At 33.7% G+C, this 13833-nt stretch overlaps 1 pseudogene; it reads left to right on the forward strand.

The window, feature by feature from the left end:
• The first annotated feature begins 393 nt into the window (after window positions 1-393).
• Window positions 394-1376, forward strand: LOC109388500 (histone-lysine N-methyltransferase SETMAR-like; annotated as a pseudogene).
• The last annotated feature ends 12457 nt before the right edge of the window (window positions 1377-13833 follow it).

The raw sequence follows: 13833 nt of genomic DNA on the forward strand, positions 1-13833 counted from the left end.
TTTTTACTAATAAAGCTATCAATTCTGTTTATGAACTTTGTTCCAAAGACACAGAATGTAAATTTTTATTATCATACCTTTTGGTCAGTTTAAGTTCCTGGTGATGAATGTGCCATGGCCTTTAGCCAGAATCAAGCTGAAAGAAAACAAAAACAATTTGGCTTCTTGAATATAGCTAAATAATGATGGGACTAGTGGATTCAGTTGACATTGGTATTATTAGGTTGGTGCAAATGTTGTGGTTTTAGCATTGTTGAAATTTGCCTTTGATATTGGAATACATTCTTAAATAAATGCGGTTATGTTATACGTCATTTTAATGTGCATTTCTCGCTTTATGTTTTCTTGCTAATGACTTATTACTTGCTGCTTATTTTATATGTATTTTAGGTTATGGAAATGATGTTAGACAAAAAGCAAATTCAAGCAATTTTCGTATTCATGTTCAAAATGGATCATAAAGAAGTGGAGACAAGTCACAACATCAACAATGCACTTGGCCCACGAATAGCTAATGAATGTACAGTGCAGTGGTGGTTCAAGAAGCTTTGCAAAGGAGACAAGAGCTTTGAAGTTGAGGAGCGTAGTGGCTGGCCATTGGAAGTTGACAATGACCAATTGAGAGCCATCATCGAAGCTGATCCTCTTGCAACTACACGAGAAGTTGTCGAAGAACTCAATGTTGACCATTCTATGGTCGTTCGGCATTTGAAGCAAACTGGAAAGGTGAAAAAGCTTGATAAGTGGGTGCCTCATAAGCTGACCGCAAATAAAAAAAAATCATCGTTTTGAAGTGCTGTCTTCTCTTATTCTACGCAACAACGAACCATTTCTCGATCAGATTGTGACATGTGACGAAAAGTGGATTGTATACAACCGGTGACAACCAGCTCAGTGGTTGGATGGAGAAGAAGCTTCAAAGCACCTCCTAAAGCCAAACTTGCACCAAAAAAGGTCATAGTCTTTGTGTGGTGGTCTGCTGCTGGTCTGGTCCACTATAGCTTCTGAATCCTGGTGAAACCACTACATCTGAAAAGTATGCTCAGCAAATCGATGAGATGCATGGAAAACTGCAATGCCTGCAGCCGGCATTGGTCAACAGAAAGGGTCCAACACTTAAAAAGTTGAGCAAATTGGGCTATGGCATTTTGCCTCATCCACCATATTCACCTGACCTCTTGCCAACCGACTACCACCTCATCAAGCATCTCGACAACTTTTTGCAGGGAAAATATTTCCACAACCAGCACGATGCAGAAAATCCTTTCCAAGAGTTTGTCAAATCCCAAAGCATGAATTTTTATGCTACAGGAATAAACAAACTTATTTCTCATTGGCAACAATGTGTTGATTTTAATGGTTCCTATTTTGATTAATAAAGATATGTTTGAGCCTAGTTATAGTGATTTAAAATTCACGATCCGAAACTGCAATTACTTTTGCACCAACCTTGTATAACAGCATTTGAACTTTACAACCTATAGTGTCTTTTACAGACCAGGCAATCAAGATTTAGAGTAGTTAATTGTCCAAGATCCCTTTAAAATAATAGGGCAGAGATTAAGACCCAACAATTTTAAAAGTTTGGGGACTCAAATCCAGTACTTCTGGCCCTTATAAGGTTCCTGGAGTGATTGTTCTTTACATTGGGTTCCTGAGCTGTTAAACCCTAGCACGTCTCTTCACTTTCACATAATGAAGGATGTCTTGTCAATAGAACCCCAGACACTGAGTACAACTTAGAATGATATGGTTAGCAGCAATTTTATTTTGATACTATCCCGCTGTTCAGTGCCTATTTCCATATTATTTTTATTCATTGTCAGATACATAAATATAACTTTAAAATTCAAACCCTTCCTCTAAGATTCTGATCTTACAAATAAACATCTCTGAACCTATATAAAATGTACACTCTTTCTTCATGCTTGTTTGTTCCCCCAAATGCTAAATGATATGGAGGGCTTTATGCATAAATATCAAGATTAAGCAATATTTATTGACTACCTACTTTCCTGTGACAGTTAAATAATTAATTTAGCTGGTGTATTAAGAGGACCAAAAAGAACATGAGATTTTTGAATTATTATGTAATTTTTTTTCAGAATGACAGTTTTCTAAAATAGCAGAAACTTCAGAAATAAGAGAGATTTTAATTCAATAACATTGGCATTTGCCAATAGTTGAGACCTTCAGATCTTTAGTTAACAAAAACTAAGCTTAAATACTATCTGTAGGATCTTGGGTGGTCTATTAATTGTGTGATTTTATTAATCTACAGATTTCTAATTTATAATAAAGGGATACAAATGTAGATAACCATAGTATTCTTACTCTCTCTTTTCCCTGTGGAGTTAAGCAGACCTAAGATTTCATCACTAATATTTCTGTAGCTTTGGACAAATCACAGTCTTTTTTTGGCTCATTGTTCACAAAACTGTTGCCAATAGAATTTATTAAATAATGTCAATAAAGCCCTTAATGTAGTGGCCAGGAAATTATGGCCCTCAGGCCAGATCCATCCTGCTACCTCTTTTGGTAAATGCAGTTTTATTGGAACATGGTATATTTTTTATGTTACAATGGCTGAGTTGAATAGTCGGGACAGAGATCATATGGCCCTAAAATATATACAATCTGACCCTTTACAGGAAAAGTTTGTCAGCCACTGCCCTATTGCATTGCTTAATGTGTTAGACATCCTTCTTTCCTTCCCTCCCCTCCTACAATTTTTGTCTTCTTTCCTTTCTTCCTTTCCCCTTTCCTTCCTCCCTTCTTTCCTTCCTCCCTTCCTTCCTTCCTACCTTCCTTCCTTCCTTCCTTCCTTCCTTCCTTCCTTCCTTCCTTCTTTCTTTCCTTCCTTCCTAACTTCCTCTCTCCTTTGGAAAAAATATATTGTGTACTATGTGAGCTGAGCTCTAAACTAAGCTTTAAACATCCATCAATAAAACCCAATTTCTACAATGTAGTGGTAGATATAGATAAATAAAAGACAATTAAAATTAGTAAGTGCTATGATAAAATAATTACATGTAGATAGGTTTCCTAATTGGATCTCAGGGATTCAGGGAAGGCTTCCTGGAGGGAAAGACCAATTAGGTGAAATCTGAAAAGTAGGTGGAGTTTGGCTAAGTAAGGAGGGAAGGAGGGAAAGAATGTTCCAGCAACAGGGATAAAGCAAGATCACAGAGAACATAGCAAATTCCAGAACTTCAAATAGTTTAGGATATTGGGAGCTTATGCAGAAGAGTACAGAAAGGTGAGGTTAAATTGATGAGGAGTAGCCAGACCATGCAAGGGCCTCATGAGCCACGGTCCAGAAAACTAAATGTATTACATAATACCAAAAGTAAGGTGAATGAGTCCAAATGGAGGAGATTTGTTTTTACATCAATGTATGATGGCCAAATTAGTCATTTAAAAAGATTTTCAGGGTGTAGTCTTAGAAAGCGGATTGAGGCGAGAATTTGTTCAGGGAGACAAGTTAAATGATTTGGGATACTCTGGAAAAGTAAACCACTTTTAAAGTATCTGTTTAGAATTAGTGGTGGATTTAGTTGTAGTTTTCTAGAAATGTCATGGGAATGATCAAATCCTACATTACAAAAGAAGCTGCAGCTGCAGAGCAGATACAATGTCCAGATAAGAACAAAATACAGTATTACTATTATTAGGGTTTACGAAACACTCTTATACAGGGGTATAATATTCCTTAGCCTCATATATGACTATTCATTCAACATGCATTTATTGAATGCTTACCAGGCTTCAGGAATGATTTTAAGGATTGGATATATAGCGGTGCATAAAGCATTGAACCTCTTTTCATGAAAACCATGTTGTAATGGGAGCTACAATAAAAAAGGAATACTTAAGTGAGTTAGAGTTGTAAGCTGTAGTATGTTCTATGAAAAACAAAACAAAAAAAAACAGGTGCAGGATAGAATAAATATAATGACAGTTACCTGCTTTCAGTAAGGGAAATCAGAGAAGAATTCTTTTTAAAATGGCATTTTAACTGATAACTAAAGATGAGAAGGAGGCAGGCATGGGAGAAGTCACAGTTTTAGGCAAAGTAAATGGCAGAAACATGAATGTCCAAAGAAAGGAATGTGGTTGGCATAATTAGAGAATTAAAAATTATCAGTGTAGCTGGAGTGATATGATCAAGAGAAAGAATTGAATAAGAAGATGGCAGAAGTGAGCTATGAAGGACCGCCTAGGATTGTCATTATGATTAAATTTTGTGTAAGTATAACAGGAAGCTATTAAAGAATTTTAAGCAGGTGTATGACAAAATATGATTCATAGTTGTTTTTTGTTTTTGTTTTTATTTGTCACAGACAGATTTTGTTACATTTATCTCCAGGTACTATTATTTTACAACTATTGTAAATTATTATTGAAGTATTAATTTTGATTGTTAGTTGTATAAATAATGCAATTAGTTTGTTTCTAGGAATTTGCTAAGCTGTCTTATTATTTATAAAAGTTTGTACATTAGTTAGAATTTTCTATGTTCAGAATCACATTATCTACAAATATGATAATTTTTCTTTCTTTTTTAATCCTCATAACATTCATTCTCTTGCCTTATTTTATGGGATAGGTAATAGAATCCATTTTTATCTCTATATATTCCATATTTTCATCTTAAGTGTGATGTTTGTTGTTTTTCTATAGTTATCTTTTATAAGAACTAAGAAATTTTCTTTCCATTTCTATTATCATATATATTTTATTCTTTATTCCTAGTTAGTTAAGAGAGGTTTTTATAATCATAAATATTGAATTTTATCAAATATATTTTATTAGAGATCATGTAATCTTTTCTTCTTTAATGAGTTAATGTGAAAATTTTCATTGATTAATTTGCTAAATTAAAATATTTTACTTCTCTTATAAGAACAACATGGTCATGATATACTTTTCTTTAATGACACTGGGATGAGTAAGCTATTAGGTTTAGTGAGCCAATATGTTAAGATTTTTGCATCTATGTTAACACAAAACATTGTTCTATAATTTTTTTTAATGTATTTTGCTGCTATTTTAGGTATTGGTATTAGGTTATGTTATTCTGAAGATTAATTGGTAAGTAGTTCTGAAGGAAATTGTGTAATATGAGAAAAATTCTAGCTTAATTATTTAGTTGAAGTATCTACAGTGAAGCCATCAGGCCTTCAGTTTTGTTTTGAAAATACACATAATTATTGATTTTATTTTTATAATAGTAATTGGGTTATGTTTTTCACTTTTGTGTCAGTTTCAGTATATTTAATTCAATAAAATTTGGGAACGTAGTTTTTAATTTATTGCCATTAAGTTATAGAAGGTATTCTCATTTTATTTTGTTTTATCTGTGGGTGTACTTTCTTTTGTCATTTCAAATATTGATTATTTGTTCTATTTCTTAATTATCATAGATCTTGCCACAAATTTAGCAATTTGTCTTTCCAAATTGGCTTGATGAGTCTCTTTACTGTTTGTTTTCCTATTTTATTAGTTTATCTCTTAACACTCATATTACAGTATTTCCATTGTTTTTGGAGGTTCATGTTGCTGGGAATTTATTATTATTATTATTATTATTTCATGAGCTGAATGAGCTCACTAAATTTTTAGACTTATTTTCTAATAAATGCACTCAAGGCTGGAAATTACATTACAGTTAAAACAGTATCCAGTAAGTCTTTGCTATAATTAAGTTAATAATATTTCCTTATTCCCATTATGATTACTTTGTTGTCCCATAGCTCATTTAGAACATCATTACAAAAATGAAAATTTCCAAACATATGAGAATTTTCTAATTATATTAATTCTAATTATATGTAAACATTGTAATAATGTCATTAAATTCTTAGGTTTTTTTCTAAATCTATGCTTTAATTTCTTAGATTTAAATTCTTAGATTTTTTTGAGATTTTGTTTATATTTCAATATATTTTTTATAATCTATATGGCCTCAAAAACTAAATATTCTTCAACTTGAGTACATTATTTCCTATACATCCTGTAGTATTCAAATATTATATACTTCTATTTTATGATATTTTTGTCTGATTATAAATTAAAATTTAATGATTAGAGAATTGTACAATTTATATCACAGAATCATAAATCCCCTCCTTATCTCAAATTATGCTTTTTCTATCAAAAATTTTCATTGTTACAGAGGCTTTAACAGATCTATTATTTCATTTTATACATTTTTATATTGTTTTGTTTTCAGTCTGTCAGCATCCTTTTGTTTTAGTTGTGACTCTTAGAAACTGTTCATAATTTCACTGAGGGATGTGTGTGTGTGTGTGTGTGTATTTAAATTCAATCTTGTCAACTTTGTCTTTTTATTGGACTACTTCATACATTTATATTTAATTCAACTACTGATATATTTAGATTTAATCTATCTTACTTTATGTTTTATATTTGTTTTATTTTTTTATGTTTTATTTTCCCTCCTTCCTTGTCTGTTTTGTTTGTTTAATTTATCATGTTGGGTGTTTTGTTTCCCCTATATTAGATTGTAAATTACAAAATATTGGTTTTTTAGCTTTTAGAGATTACCCTAAAAGTTGCATTTTGCTTTCTTGATCCAGTGATTGCAATGTTTTTCATGAAAAAAATCTCATTTCTTTACTTATTTTTCCTGAACACTGAGCAGCAGAACTATATATATCCAGACACCCTTGCAGGAGAGGGAGCCATGGGGCTGAGTTTCCTACAATGACATGAGAGTGGAAATTATCTTTTCTAAGCCAAGGCTCTTAAGTAAATGATGGGATACAATGTCTCCTTCTCCTTGTGCTAGCTAGATACAGATGATGATAAATCCTCAGAGGGTAGAAAACTCTCAAATGATGAAAAAAAAATTCTGGACCCCTGTACCACTTGATAGAGGAAATCTTCCTCCGCCTGTCAGGAACTCCTTTGATTTTTTAGGTTATGGGGAAATAAACTTCTATATTATTTGAATTATTATATATTTGGGGGTTTTTGTTACAACAATTAGTTTTATTCTTACTAATAAAAAATTGATTGTTAAATTGAATTGTTGCCATAATTAAATATAAAGATAATATTTGTGACATTGGCTCAGTAGTCCACTGGAAGACAGTGATGTAACATACAGCAAAAACTGGGTATCCTTGATTTTTCTAGCAAGACATTAGGTAAGATTGTAGCTTGGCATCATTTCAAAGTCTAACAAAATGCCTCAAAGCTTCAGGAAAAAAAGTCAGAATGTTAGTATATATTGATTTTTACTTGCTGTGTATAGCAAGATTTTGGAAGGAAAAAAAAAAGAATAGTTTCAGGAAAAAGAATAATGGCCAGTTTACAAGCAGAACTAAAAGTGCATAAGATGGAATACTGATTTTTCTATCCTCCTTATCTCTCACTTCTTGTCACTTTTACCAGTATCATGTTGTTGTCATTTCACTTCTTAATTAATCTCACTCTCACTGCCACATGCAGAGCAGATTGCAAGGGGGCTTGAGTAGAAGTAAAGAGACCATTCAAAGGGGATTACAATAGTAAATATTAGAGAAGATGATCACTCAGAATAAGTGGAAAAAGAGGAGGAAAGAAATTAGTTGATTTCATATATATTAAGGGAGTGTATTTTAGAGTGTAAAACCTATAGATGAATTAAATATAAGGAAAAAAGGAAGAGAGCAGGAAAGTTAAAAAATATTTTTGTCAAGATTCCCATGAGAAACTGGAGATGCTCAGAATTAAAGAGGAAAATTGAGAGTTCAATTTTGTATTACATATGTCCTAAATTCCCTTCTACCCAAAGCCAGATTATGTTATCATGCCACCTTCTAGCTGCCTGTATGATACAGGAACCCAAGGCATAGAATGTCTTGTTAACAGAAAAGAAGAAGAACCAAAGTGTATCATTCCTATTCATGCACAGGAAACAGGGATTATGCCCATCAGTGAATAGAAGTTAATTAATAGGCTGGACTCTGCTGCGTGAGAATTATAAGACCTCTTATTTTGGGAGAAGTAAGAAATGATAGTGAGCAAGCAGAGAGACAGGCAGAAATAGCCCCTCTGCTGTAAAATCTAGAGGACTGGGGACAGATTGAATTCCAGGGATGGGAGGAATAAAAGAAGATGAAGAGTTAAATTGCCCTTTGGGGCCCATATTTGAGTTAGATATGCTGAACTGAAGGAAAGAGGAGACAAACAATAAATGCACTGGCAGGATGAAGATGAAGGATTTATTTTACAACAGGTCCCAGGGGGTATCAAGTGAACCTCTCAATGGGGTTAGTAACTGGAACTCTGACTTAGTTCTTAGATATAACTATTTTAGCCCAGCATGTAATTGAGATTTTGTGTATTTAAGGGATGGGGAGACAACGGGAAAAGAACCTGGAAAAAAAATGAAGTCAGTAGAGAGGAAGGATACCAGACATGTCTGGTATAATGACAACAGGGGAAAGGAACATTTTAAGAAGAGGTGAACAACACTTATACATCAGAAAAAGAAGAGATTAACAATTATGTTATGTTCATATTCTGGTTGTGAGAAACAGCATGAAGTGCCCTTAGCTCTCAGTAATAGTTAGAACCATAACAATCTTATTAGAAATGGCTTTAGTGTGTGTGGGGGAAGGTGGGGGAGGAGTTGAGAATTAGAGGCAGATTTTAATGGTTAGTGATTTTGGGGGGATTTAAAGAAAAATGAAAAGGTGAATAGATTCAATAAATGCTAATTCTCTCTTTTTTTTTCCTCCAAGGCAGTAATAATGATTGGAGTTGGTGGGATAAGAATCTTTCCCATTCTCTTTTGCCCCAGACACTCCCAAAAACTCAAGTTTTGTAGATGAAAGGGAAAGATTGAAAAGGGAAAAACACCTGACAAATTTTTTCTTAAAACTTGAGTATTAATAAAATGATAATTTAAAAACCTCATAACAGGTTGAAATTTATGTAATGTATTGTACTTTAATCACAAAATCTGTATTCCTTTAGAAATCATTTTTTTTTAAATTTCGATTCACATTGGAAAATTCATGAGTTAGATTTATTTATTTGTTTATTTATTGCTTTCTTACACAAACACAAAAATAACCCAGCTGTGATTACATATTATTAACTGCTAATAATTTGAAAATCTGCATCCTAAAAAAAAAATCTGTGGCACAGCTCCGGGGAGGAATGAAGGTAGTGATTTTTAAATTATTTTTTTAATAAAAGTTGCTTTGTATCACACATATATCGTCTGTACTAGGGTTAGTTGAGGACATGAAATTTAAAGTCAGCACAACAGCTAGACATGTGGCTCTACAGCCACAATAGCTCAAACAACTTCACAACATTCCATTGACAATTTTGTTTGGGAAAATTTTTTTAAGCCATCCTGCTTTCTAATAGGCGCTTAATATGCATCTGAAAGTCATACTTCTTTTTTGCTTCATCTGACTATGTATACTTTAATTTTAACATGCAGCTTTTATCATAGAAGTTTTTCACGAAGGAATTTATGAGTTTGAACCAGCTCAAATCAGCACTTTTTATCAATTTACTGGCATTTTTTATATTTTCATGATTTTATGTTTTCCTGACCTACCTAAGTAGATGTAACCTAATATATAACGTGTCCCTTTTTTTTGAAATCTGAATAACACCATCCCATTTCAGTCAGTTCCTTTTTTATAGAGCTATATAATCTACTTTTTTTTTATCATCCTTTAACATTACCAATGCCCAGGACACTTTATAGCCTTCTTTGTTGGCAAAGATTTCAGCTACAGAAGGAGAAAAGGGGAGATATGCACTCCTTTTAGGGTAATAGCCTGGAGTACACAGTACAGAATATATTTTTTACTTATAGGAAAATTTGATTTACTTAAAAATAATGTAAATTTGCCTTCCTAGCTATCTGACTACAGAACAAATTTGAATGTGATATTTATTTGGTGACCCCGAACCTTTTACGTTTTTGTTCATTCACTTATTTTTTTGTCTTTTGCTATGCACATTTTGTGACCATTTGCTGAAAATCTTAGAATCCCCTTAGACATATTGATTAATTACTCTTTCTTGGCACCTATTAATTCTTTGTATGCTAACAGAAGCTCCTGAATTTCTTGTATTTTTACCGAATGTTTTATAAATTCTAACAAAATATACAGATTATTTGACCTCTATTGTTAGTTTTTATGACTTTTCTTATGAGATATGGGGTTATCTTAAACCATTAATAATCAAATGTCCTTTTTACACCCCTTATCATTTTTGCCACTTGAAACTAGATACATTGACAAGTCTATTTGAAATTTGGTCTTCATTTATCACTTACTACTTTCTCTTGCTTCGTCTTCTAACCCTCTGACCACTCTGTTCAAATTTTGTTCTATTTTATTTTCTCAACAATTTCTAAGTGGAGGTATTGTTCAAGAATTTTCATCCAGTTTTCTCCTCATTTTTTTTATAGTCTGTCTATGGATAATTTCACACACATGAGGGAATTTGACTGGCAATGATTTCTTAAATATATCTTTAGCCTCCCCTCACCTTTTTTATTCCAAACTCTCATTAAAGTACAGAGCGTATACATTTGCCTTAATATACTATCTGCATATACCTGACAATCCTTCTGTTTTCCTTGCCTGCATACTTCAAAACATTGCAGGAAAACAAGTTAGAAATATATTGAGAAGACATGGGGACTTGGTGAGCCTCAATTATATCTCAAAACTATGACTTTAATAGTCTTTCCCCCTTCAAATCTCAATTATTGATCTCACTTCTTATTTTACTAAGGAAACATAAGCAATTTTTTTAAAACTGTCATCTTCTCACCACCAAATTGACCAAAAACCATTTATATCCATTTAGTCAGCCATCTTTACAAGTTCAGTGTATAAATCATACAAGTTTCTATTTAACATCATCCTTTCCCCTTGTACTTTGGATCTCATCTACTATCACCAACTCAGAAACCTTGTTTCTGCTGCTCATTGTATCAATTTTATCAGCCCAGAGAAATGCTCACATCTTAAAAGGAGGAAAGCAACTCCCTTGATACCACGTCACTCCAGAGATAACTTCCTAACCCTGTTCTCCCCTTTAGAAAGGAATTCTGGAATTGCTGCAACACTCCATCCTGACTACTTTGCTTTCTGGTCCGGTCCCCCTTCAATCGCTCCTCTACAGCTTTCATTCTCCTCTCTCCACTGAAAGATTTTCTCCTTGATGAAATTGTTTAATTTCCATTCCAATGAACAAACATTTGTTGACAGGCTCACAACTCCTTTATGTGGCAACAATGTCTTATCACTTTCATGTCTTCCCAAAGCCTGACATGGTAATTTAGATGTAGCAACCAGTCAGTAAATGTATCATCCTGCCCCTGAAAAACTACATTAATTCTATGTCAATTGAATCATGTAACATGGTTACTATAAAATGTCATTATTTTGAAAAAATACCATTAATATTATGGCAAATAATAATGGCATCTCTTCGATTGATTGATGGATTGATTGATTTACTTACTTACTTACTTACTTACTTGGCTTTTTCTACAGAAGGAAATATCTTCCACATCACTAATTTTCCACCATCCACGTTCTACTTACCCTCGCATATTGCCTGTGGTATATTGCCTATGGTGAATTCAAAGTCAGAGGGTATGTACTCCCCTATGAGGTTATATTTGTTACGTGACCCACATTAAGTAGGTCAGATGCACAGTCACTATTAAAAACCCAGTGAGACCCAGGAAGCAGCTCTTCCTCTGCCTTTAGCAGCTGCTTTCCTAATCTTCTTTCCCTGAGCAATGACAGGCAGGCAACTGGGAGGCCTCCTATGTCCCTTGGACTTGAACTTCTTAAACTGACACTAGCCTCACAGATTAGTTTTTGGCATAAATAACAGCTGCTTTAGCCTCTTGTGATATAATTTGTGACACACTATCTGATGTCTTATCTAAGAGGCAGGAGAAGAAATCACATCAGAGGGAGATTTCATTTATTTGTTGAACTGGTAAGATACAAACTTTGTGTATAATTCAAAAATATCTGTCAGGAATGTCAGATGCTTTTTGCTCAGAGAAAACAATGATTTATCTTTCTAGATTTATTATATTTTCTCAAATCTCAAAAAGGGAATACTACAATTACTATAGTTTACTAAATCTGGACATATACCTACTACTATGTGTTTAACAATTAAAAACAGCTACAAATTCAAAATAACGTATTATTGATTGCATCCAATAATCCCAATTATATCCTGCCATTATTGGTTTTGTTGACGAGGATGAAAGAAATTGTAAAATGTCCCAAGTTATTTGCCTATTGAAAAATAAAACTCTTAAGGTTTCTTGGTTCTTTGAAATCTTTCACCACATTAAGAAGTTCCTTATATTCTATAAATTCGGTCTTGAAATGAAATACTGTTATTGACAGTGGTGTTGTACTGTTGGCTAATACTAAAAGTGTGAGGTAAGAAACCCTATGTGTATGCGTCATTCTTTTTAAACAGTGGTTAAACAGCATTATTTATTTCATAAATAATGTTTATGTAATTTTTTTAAACCTAAATTCAAGTTGCTACCCTGTTTTGTCCATCACTCAAGGTAACCAAAGAATGTTGAAATTTTATTGTTATTTTATGAAATGGCTACCCCCTTCTGATCTGTGTCATCTGAAAGCACAGTACATAACAGGGTAGCTTCCACCCAGTACTTTTACAAAATGCTGAAGGGACAGGACACAGGACATGAAGATTTGAGGAACCACTTTACACTGATACCAATATAGACTTGTTGGAATACCACAAGGGAAGCCTCCAGACTGCCCTTGTCCTTGATACCTGGCAGCCTGTCCCCAATCCTACATCTGAGTGACACAGTTATAACAGGAGTTAGATCATGTCACGTCTTTAAAACCTTTACATTCCTGACCACTTCATAGATGGTGTAGAGGCCTGACCACCACACTGCATTTCTGAAGCTGATATTGAATAATATTGTATATGTCAACTATAATTATATATACATATAGTCATGGGATGTGGAGTAGAGAGTGTGAATGGAGTCAATGGAATTGTAATAGATAAATATGATATCGGGGGTGGGAGGGCAGTGGATGGGGGGAGAGGGGTTGTCACTTTGTGAGGGGTGAAAAGGATAACTATTGCATTGTTTTGTACACCTGAAACTAATAATAATAATAATAATAATAATAATAATAATAATAAAACCTTCTCATTCCTATTAAATGTTAATGCTTTATCCTACTGAGTTATCTAATCCAGAAAAAAAAACATGTTTTCTTGGTACTGCTTGTTGTTGACCCATGCTGACTCCCAATGAATTCTTATTGTTTATAGTTTGGTTTTTTTTGTGGTTTTTTTGTTGCTCGCTGGCTTTTGGGCAGCTGCTCACGGCGGCTCAAGGCAGCTCACAAAAGCTCACGCCTGCTGCCGGCCAGCCCTACTGTAGCCTACGCTGTCACCAGTGACTCACAGCAACCCAGCTCCAGGTCGAGCTGTTGTTCACTATCTTAGCTATAGAGGGCGCAGTGTCACTGGCCCTAATGTGGGATCCGAACTGGGGCTCTGCTGCTCAGAGCTGGCATTCCAAGCCAACTCTAAACCAATGCGCCACTTGGCTGGCCTAGCTTCTTTGTTTTTAATTTCCTAGAATTGTAATAAATGTTCCATGTTTATTTAGAAAAATTGAAAAACCATGTAAAAATTATGAAGAAGAAAAATGTACTTCTATCTAGCAAAATCAAACTAGATGTATATCTCCCTGTTATATTACATAATATATAACACAAGTATTGCATAATGTATAAGGGT

This window comes from Hipposideros armiger, unplaced genomic scaffold, assembly GCF_001890085.2.
Source record: "Hipposideros armiger isolate ML-2016 unplaced genomic scaffold, ASM189008v1 scaffold_200, whole genome shotgun sequence".
NCBI classification, from domain to species: Eukaryota; Metazoa; Chordata; class Mammalia; order Chiroptera; family Hipposideridae; genus Hipposideros; species Hipposideros armiger.